General features: G+C 41.6%; 1 non-coding gene across 1 annotated transcript; it reads left to right on the forward strand.

The window, feature by feature from the left end:
- The first annotated feature begins 8,460 nt into the window (after positions 1-8,460).
- Positions 8,461-8,594, forward strand: LOC122745066. The gene has a single exon (XR_006355358.1). It is a non-coding gene; the product is annotated as a small nucleolar RNA SNORA64/SNORA10 family (small nucleolar RNA).
- The last annotated feature ends 601 nt before the right edge of the window (positions 8,595-9,195 follow it).

The following is a 9,195-nucleotide window of genomic DNA, read 5'->3' on the forward strand; positions in this document are numbered from 1 at the left end:
AGGGTATCTTACATGTACCTGTCTCTCCTCCTATTGTACATATATTCTCTCCAGGGCCTGCAACATGGAGTTGAACCATCTCCATTAAGCTCATTGTAAGAGCAATTAGTCTCTGAAATGGTAAGTTTCCATAAATCATAAATCTCATATTAATTTCACCAAAGACCATACCCTTATAAATTAAGCAATAAGGTTCAATAACCCTTTCTAGAAGACAGAGCCATGTGCTCTTGGTGGAGAAGTTCTTCACTTGCAGGAGGAAAAGCTTGTTTAAGGTAAAAGCTTATAATGCTAGAATTTGGGGTACACCACATTTTTTAAACAGGTTCCCTAATTCTCTGTATGCCAAAGTAGCAGGGGTTTCTGAATCATCATTGATTCTTCTAATGCTTTCATAATGATCGTTATGGTACCACAAATTTGCCACAGAGATTCATTCAACTGGTGAATGATTACATTCAGTTGGTTATGTTTGGCAAAGGCTACAATGGTGTCATTCCCAGCACAAGTACTAGCTTTTTTCCAATCAGCAGCATATTCTTCAAAGGGAATATCTGTTTCTATAAAAGACCTAAAGTCTTCTTTATGACTGAGCATATAATTAGCAGTTTCTTGTCTGTGTTTGAGATGGTTTTTGGAATGACCTTCTAACTAGTCTCTGAGGGCTCTGAAAAGACAATTTCCATCTCCTGATACCTTACAGAGTCTGAGTCCCAGAGTTTGCGATTGAGTGATAATGCTTGCAAATTGGAACTGTCTATTACCCCTGTGCTCTGTTCAGTTTCTTTGCTCTTTAGCAGCTGGTTAAATTTTATCTGAAATTACTTTACCCACAAATGGTGCAGGCTTCACATGGGAACAATGAATCCAAGATTCTTTTTCTTCAATTTTAATAGCAGTAGGAGTTGTCAATAATACCTGAAAAGGTCCCTCCTAAGTGGGCTGGGTCCCACTGGTCTGCTGAAAATTCTTAATATATACATTGTCTCCAGGACTTAAATCATGCAAGGAAAAGTCTAAAGGACCAGCTTGTACAGCAACTCCTGCTTCATGGAGTTCACGTAGCCTAATTTGTAGTTCCTGTATATAGGAAGCAACAGAAGTATCACCTCCCACTAGTGATGTATAGACTGGGGAAAAAGTTTTAGCTTGGATAGGAGGGTGACCAAAAAGCATCTCATAAGGAGATATATGCAGTTTACCTCTTGGTCTACTACGCAGATAGAATAATGCTAAGTGTAGAACATCAGGCCATTTTAAATGGGTTTCAGTACATAATTTGCCAATCATGGACTTAAGCTCTTTATTCATACGCTCAACTTGGCCTGAGCTTTGAGGGTGGTAAGGAGTATGAAATCTAGGGGTTATTTCCAAGAAAGAATAAATCTGGGAGAGAATTGAATCTGTAAAATGTGTACCTCTATCAGAGTCAATGTATGCTGGTGGCCCAAAGTGAGGAACAATTTCTTTAAGGAGAGCTTTGGCCACAAAGCCAGCAGTTGCTCATGGGGCAGGAAAAGCCTCCACCCTTCGAGTGAGCTGGTCAACAATAACAAGGCAAAATTTGTAATATCCTGCTTTGGGCATAGAAATAAAGTCAATTTGTAGATGATCAAAAGGTATATATACCAAAGGGTGTCTTCCATATGCTTTAGCATGGAAAGCATGTTGATTGTAAGACTGACATGTGGAGCAGCCCGAGAAGATTCGAGATGCTATGTTAGTTATACCTGGTGCTAACCAGGTCCTTCTGACTGAGTCCACAATGCCTTGTGTGCCAAAATGGCCTTTCCTGTGAATAGAGAGGCATACCTGGTGATAGAATTTCTGGGGGAGAAGTGGTTTTCCCTCCAAAGACATCCAGACTCCATTGATCTGTTTAGCCTTGAATCTCTTTTTCCACCTTTCTACTTCAGAATCATCATAAGTTAGGTAGAGAGAAACATCCTCAGAAGGTGAGAGATTAAATACATGTTCAGGGGCTTCTAAAGTGGCCAGCTTAGCTGCTGAATCAGCTTGTGCATTCCCCTTTGAAACAGGATCATTATTCCCTGTGTTGGCAAGGTAGTGTATAATTGCTAGAGCAGAGGGAAGTTTCAGGGCAGATAGGAGGTCCTTGATAATGTCTCTGTTAGCAATAGCTTTGCTAGAGGATGTTAGAAAGCCCCCTCTGTAGCCAAAGCATGCCTACAGCATGGCATACACTGAAGGCATATCTGGAGTCAGTATAAATGGTAGCACTCTTTCCTTTGGCTATGTTACAGGCTTGTATAAGAGCCACAAGTTTAGCAGCTTGTGCACTAAAATGTGAAGGCAGAGAAGCTGCCCAGATAATATCATAATCAGAAACTATAGCAGCCCCAGGGAAATGGGTGTCATCTTTCATAAATGAAGAGCCGTCTGTATAGAGGACAATATCAGGGTTCTCTAAAGGTATATCCAAAAGGTCATCACGGGGTTTTTCAGCCATATCAACTAAAGAGGCAAAGTCATGCAACGGCTCCCCGAAGAGTGGTAATTTAGGGAGCAGTGTTGCTGGGTTAAGGATTGTACAGCGTTTTAAAGCAATATTTTCATGACCTAGCAGGGTTACTTCATACTTAGCCAGCCTTTGATCTGAAAAGGCTTGTGTTCTATGGCATAGTAAGAGGGCCTCTATTTCATGGGGACATTGTATTGTAAGAGGATTATCTAGGACCAAATCAGAGGCTTTTTCTACCAAAAGGGCTGTAGTTGCCACTGCCCTGAGGCAGGGTGGCACCCCAGAGGCCACAGAATCTAGTTGGCTGGAATAATAAGCTACTGGGTGCTGGACAGGTCCTAATGATTGAGTCAGGTCCCCATCAGCCACTCCCTTCTGTTCATGCACAAAAAGAGTAAAAGGCTTACTGTAGTCTGGGAGTCCTAGTGCAGGTGCTGATAACAAGGCCCATTTCAATTCTGCTATAGCTGAAAGATGCTGGGAATCCAGCTGTAAAGGTTCTGGGACAGAATTTTTGGTTAGAGTTATAAAAGGCTTAGTAATTTCACCAAAAGAGGGTATCCATTGTCTGCAATACCCAGCTGCTCCCAGAATGCCCCTCAGCTGCTTCTTAGTAGAGGGAGCAGAGAGTTGTTGAATAGCCTGGACTAGCTTAGGAGAGACAGAGCGAGCTCTAGCAGCCAGAATGAAACCCAAATATTCTACTTGAGGTAAACACCATTGTACCTTTGACTTAGAGACCTTGTGGCCTCTATTGTGTAGTTCTAATAATAAATGGCAGGTGTCTTCCTGACAGGTTTCAGCATCAGGGGAGGCTAAAAGTAAATCATCTACATACTGCACTAAAGTGGAACCTTTAAAAGTAATAGAGGCCAGGTCCTGTTGTAAAATTTGAGAAAATAATGTAGGACTGTCCACAAATCCCTGTGGGAGTCTAGTCCAGGTCCACTGTTTATTTTTCCAGGTAAAGGCAAATAAATACTGGAAATCCTCATGCACAGGTATAGAGAAAAAGGCAGAGCAGAGGTCTACCACTGTGAAGCATGTAGCCTCACATGGGATTGAAGAAACTATGGTGGCAGGATTAGGGACTATAGCATATCTAGGAATAACATAATTGTTAATCGCTGTAAGATCTTGTACAAAACAATAGAGGTTTGCCATCTGGGCCAGGCTTGGGTTTTTTTAACTGGCAAAATGGGAGTATTACATGGAGAATGATGGCATGGGACAATAATACCCTGCCTTTTTCAGAGCCTCAATCATAGGGGTGATCCCTTCTATAGCTTCTTTAGACAATGGATACTGTGGAATGGGTGGAGGTGGTCCCCCTTTAACTTTTTTTTTTTTTAGTGAGGCAATTGGGGTTAAGTGACTTGCCCAGGGTCACACAGCTAGTGAGTGTTAAGTGTCTGAGGCCGGATTTGAACTCAGGTACTCCTGACTCCAGGGCCGGTGCTTCATCCACTGTGCCACCTAGCCGCCCCAGCCCCTTTAACTTCAATAGTAACAGGCATAGAAGATTTAAGGAGCCCCACTTCAGTAGAGGAGGAGGTCCATAGGGCCTCAGGAATGTCAGAGGGGATTTTGGATGTATCCCGTACTGCTCCTTGAGCATCTGCAATCAAAATTGGTAATAAATGAACACTGTCCTCTTGCAACCACAGAGACAGACCCATCTGGAGCACAAGATATGGTTGCTCTAAGTTTACAAAGGAGATCGAGACCTAATAGATTTACAGGGGCATCGGGCATAAGTAAAAATCAATGTTCTACAGTTAAAGGCCCCATAGATACCATGCAAGGGGTTAATTCTGCCACTCTTTGGGCCTTACCTGAGACTCCTATCACATTTAAAGATCCAATAGCATTGCATCCAGGGTCTGGTTTATGCACTAACACTGATTTAGAGGCTCCTGTATCTAACAGACAATCATAATACATGTCCCCAACTTTGAGGGTCACATGGGGTTTGTTACTCTGGGAAGGTGAATGGATTGGTACAAGAGGATTCAAAAATTCAGGATCTGGAAAAGTAAAGCTTTCTGTATTTATTTTCCACTCCTCCCCTGGACACCGTCAGTCCTGTGTCTCCCTCTGAGGGATTCTAGAGTTACCCTGATTCTGATTCTTTCCTTCTGTACCTCCCTGATAGGGTCTACGATTATACTGATTCTGGTTGTAATAAAGTCTGTAATTATCTTGGTTGTTTCCTTTCTGCTAAAAATTTCCATAATTATTCTGGTTTCTCCTGAAAAATCTTCAAGACCCTCAGTTACTGCCCACCTGAGTTCTTGCTTTCTAGTTCTACATTCTCTCAATGAGCGTCCTTGTTTTTCACAGTACTGACACACCTTAGGGGTTTTGTCCTGACCTTTAAATGCCTGACCTGAAAGTGCTGGTGCTAGAATGCTTTGCTTAGCCATATTATCTTCATTTACCTCAAAGCTATAGGTGGCAATTTCTTTAAGCCTTTCTACAGCCATATCTTTCCAGCCTGGACACTGTGTCATAAAAAATTTATGTATTTCTGGCAATGATTGATATACAAATGTAGTACGTACAATATAGGAATCTTTTGAGTCTAGTGGGTCCAGTCTTGTAAATTGCCTAGCAGCTTCACAAAGTCTATCATAAAATCTATTAGGTTGTTCATTAGGCTCCTGAGCAAGTTTTAAAAACTTTTGCCAGTTGTCAGATTTCTTAGAACAGGATTCCATTCCTTTCAGTAGTGTTTCCCTAGCATTTTTTAATTCTTGGAATTGCTGTGGATCATTATAATCCCAGTTTGGCTCCTGGAGAAGCCACTCTGTTAATGCTTCCCCAGAAGCCACCAAGGAATTTCCTGCTGTGACAATATCTGCAATTTCATTTGGGGATACTATAATTTCCATAAGACAAGTGACATCGGCCCAAGTAGGTTGGTATGTATTAAATATAGACCTTAACTGCGAAATTACTGACTTCGGATTCTGATCAAACCTAGGTATAAGTTTCTTCCATGCACACAGATCCTTTGGACTGAATGGGCTATATATTTTACGCCCTGCAGGCTGTAACATTCTGTAGGGGGAGCAGTTTCTGTTGATCTGTTTCTAAAGACTGGTCTAAATCTATTTCTGACCTCAGGTCATCTCCAATAGAGGGACCTGTACTGGTATCCCTCTGAACACGTGGTCTACTATGATCATATCCCTTCCTCTCTTTACAGATTTTTTGGAAAAAATACCACATTGCAATAATGACAATAATGAGAATAAAATTTATAGCTATTTGAGTTATAATGATAGTGGTATAGTAAAGTTCTAATTTAGGCATAATGCTTCCAGTAATATTGTATATGTGCTCAGTGGGAAAGATAAACTTTCCCATACCATTGTTCCAAAGATTTTTTACTGTGTTTGTGAGGAGGAAACCAGCAATGCCATGAATATGTATTGAGCAGGCCAATAGTTTAAATCAGGCCAATATGCTGTCCCAAAATATGCCAATTAGAATATACAAGGGGGGAGCCAAATATTCAATCATGGTGCAGTTCACAATGAACCAGCTTTTCTCTGACCAGCAAGATAAATGCTAAGGTTTTTTTAAGAGCAAGGGAGATTGCCTAAGGGGGCAGTGGGGGAGGGGCAAGAAGATCCCCCAGGTTAGTTGGCTCGTGGCCAAATAAGGGGGAGGAGGGGTGGGTTAAAGAAATTCACTAGGTTAATCAACTCCTAGTTGACTCGCCAAAAATTGTGGGGACCAATTTTTAATTGGGGAGTGCTAGCTAAGCGGCTCACTGCAATATTGGGGCAAGGAAGGAGACCAGCAGCCTCCCTCAAAACAGAATGAGATTTATTTATTTATTTATTTATTTAATTTTTTTTTTTTTTTTTTTTAGTGAGGCAATTGGGGTTAAGTGACTTGCCCAGGGTCACACAGCTAGTAATTGTTAAGTGTCTGAGGCTGGATTTGAACTCAGGTACTCCTGACTCTGGTGCTCTACCACTGCGCCACCTAGCTGCCCCACGAGATTTATTTTAACAAGAACGAACTTAAAAAAAAAAACACAAACAGGATCAGTAAGATCAATGGAAAGGAAATAAAATGGGGAAAGGGAAATTATAATCCCTGAAAAAATACCACTGACTAGGAATCAGCTGAAAATAAGCAGCAGAATGCCTGTCACTTTCCAGCGTCCACCTAGAATGCCCAATTCTCCTCCCCCAAACCTAGAAACACCCCACACAGCCCCAGTCAATGGGATGGCCCCTCTGACAGTCACATGACTGCCCTCACTAGGCTTCTAATCATTATAATTTTGCCAGGCCCATGTAGGAGTGGTGATGAGGTGCCAGAGCCCTGGCAATGGCTACAACCAGTGGGTGGAGCACCATGTGGTTTGGGGAGCCCCAGGCCAGTGTGCATTGAGGCATAAAAACCTCAAATAACAATTAATTCTTTACACAACTGATGCAGTGTTGATTGAGAACTGACTGACTTCATCTAGTCTCATTCCCAGGCCAATCAATTGCCTGACTAGACTTGTCAATTCTAGTCTCTGATTATTTTGTAGATCTCCAAAAACTCTCTTCCAAAGAATCCTGAGCTTTCTTTATGAGCATTTGCTTGTTATGTAAAACAGCTTACCTTAAGAATTTTTGATATACTTAACCCTCAAAGGTACTCTCATCACTCTAACCTTGTCATGTAAAATAATTTAACTTTTGAAACTATGAGGTAAATGAACCCACAGGCAATCCCTTCCCTCTCTTGGTTCTTTTACCCCATATAAACCCTGTCACCAGTCCCCATCTTTGGGTATCCCTAGCACTTGCTATGGCAGTATCCTGAGTTAATAACTCTTCTGCCCAGATTAAAGACCTTAATATTATTATATTCATTGTTTCAGGTTGACACTACTTTCTACCTTGGATGTCTTATAGGAATCTCAAACTCAACATGATGTAGGAGGCAAAAAAGGCTTAATAGAAAAACCTAAGACCCAAGCTTTCATTCAGATATTAGATCCCAGTTAACTGTTTTAGATATTATCTATATTATTTTGCTGGTTCTGATTACTTTACTTTGCATAAATTCATATCAGGGTAGCAACCCCTTTGGGTCACTCTCCCAACTCAGCACTTGAAAGCTGGGGCCATCTCTAGTTCCACTGGACCCAGATGGCTCTGGAAGAGAAAGTGAGGCTAGTGACTTTTCACAGCCCTCCCTCCCTTAAATCCAATTCATTGCAAGTCATGATGATGTAGGAGGTGAAAAAAAGGGTTAACAGAAAAACCTAAGACCCAAGCTCTAATTCATATATTAGCTCCAAAAGGGAGTTAGATCCCAGTTAATGGACAACTTATACCAGGTTCTCGTACCCACAGTGATCAGCTTCCATAACAGACCAGAACAGGTCAGGTCAAAATTACAATAAAGGAAAAAGACAACCTATAGAAATTCGAATGAAAAATGATTATTTTGAAACTAGCCATGGGAATCAGAAAGAGACATGCTCAGAAAAGGCCAAATTTGTCCCCAGATTCACCTTATGACACGTAAACCCCCAAAACACACCTCCACTGAAAAAGGTACCCGCCTCGGGGACTGGCTTAGGACCCCAGGAACTCCAAATTAGGATAAGCCCTCCCCTGTAACACCCCTAGGTGGAGAATATTATAATGAGTAGGACAGGCCCTCCCTTGTAGCTCCCCAAGGTGGAGATTATCATAATGAGACTGATAACCAATTAATCTATACTATAAATCTAACTGTCTTTTCACTATTGGAGAGATACCTTTCCACTTTTCTGGTTCTCTCCCTGTGATCACTCACAGCATTGCAATAAAATTTGGTAAACTGTAATTCTTTTGGGACAACTCACAATCAATTGGACCCCAAATTTCCTGCCCACATCAATGATAGCACCTCCCCACTGTCATGGTCCTCGTTGAGAAACAAATTGTGAGAAACCCCATTTAAAAATTTCTGGAATCTCCTTAGCTCTGCTCAGTTGCACTTGGCCAAGTATGGTGTGACTATCGTACACAGGAGAAAGAACAAGAATTCCCTTGGACAACAGCTTGACCTGCAGTGGTCTTACTGTTCCTTATGGGATTTGACAACTGAAAAAAAAAAAATTTCTGGAACTCAGTGTTGGAGAAGTATCAAAGGCCTTTATTTATACATTCTCAAGAGAACAGGCCAGCTCCCTAATGGAAATGGCGGTGAGTGTGGGCCTTGGGAGCCCTTTTATCTCAACAGGCTGGCCCCTCCCTTCTTCCTCAGTTACAATTTGTGAGTCAAGACACCCTGGGTCTCTTTCATCATGTGATCCTGATTGCTGGGGAGGGGGGAGGAAAAGAGCCATTAGTATGCACCCTTTTCCCAGCTGAAATTTACCTGCTAGACATTCCCCAGACAACTTCAATCAGCTTTTGAGGGGGGGCCATATTTTCCCACAGTCCTCTTGGAGAATGAAGGACAAACAACAACAATTTGAAAGCTGCAGGTTTTGTCACTGAAGAGTAGTTACTACCTTAATTTACCCTGTGTGTTTATACTTCTAAAACTATAGATCACAAGCCCCTACTGGTGCATTTCCCATTAACTGTGATCCACTAGACACAATTTACTGACCTGACATAGTAAGTCCAGGAACTATAAAACATCTCCCCATAAATCTGGGGGTATACTCTCTCCAATCTCTTCAGGGATATTTTAAGCAA

Source organism: Dromiciops gliroides, chromosome 2, assembly GCF_019393635.1.
Source record: "Dromiciops gliroides isolate mDroGli1 chromosome 2, mDroGli1.pri, whole genome shotgun sequence".
Lineage (NCBI taxonomy): Eukaryota > Metazoa > Chordata > Mammalia > Microbiotheria > Microbiotheriidae > Dromiciops > Dromiciops gliroides.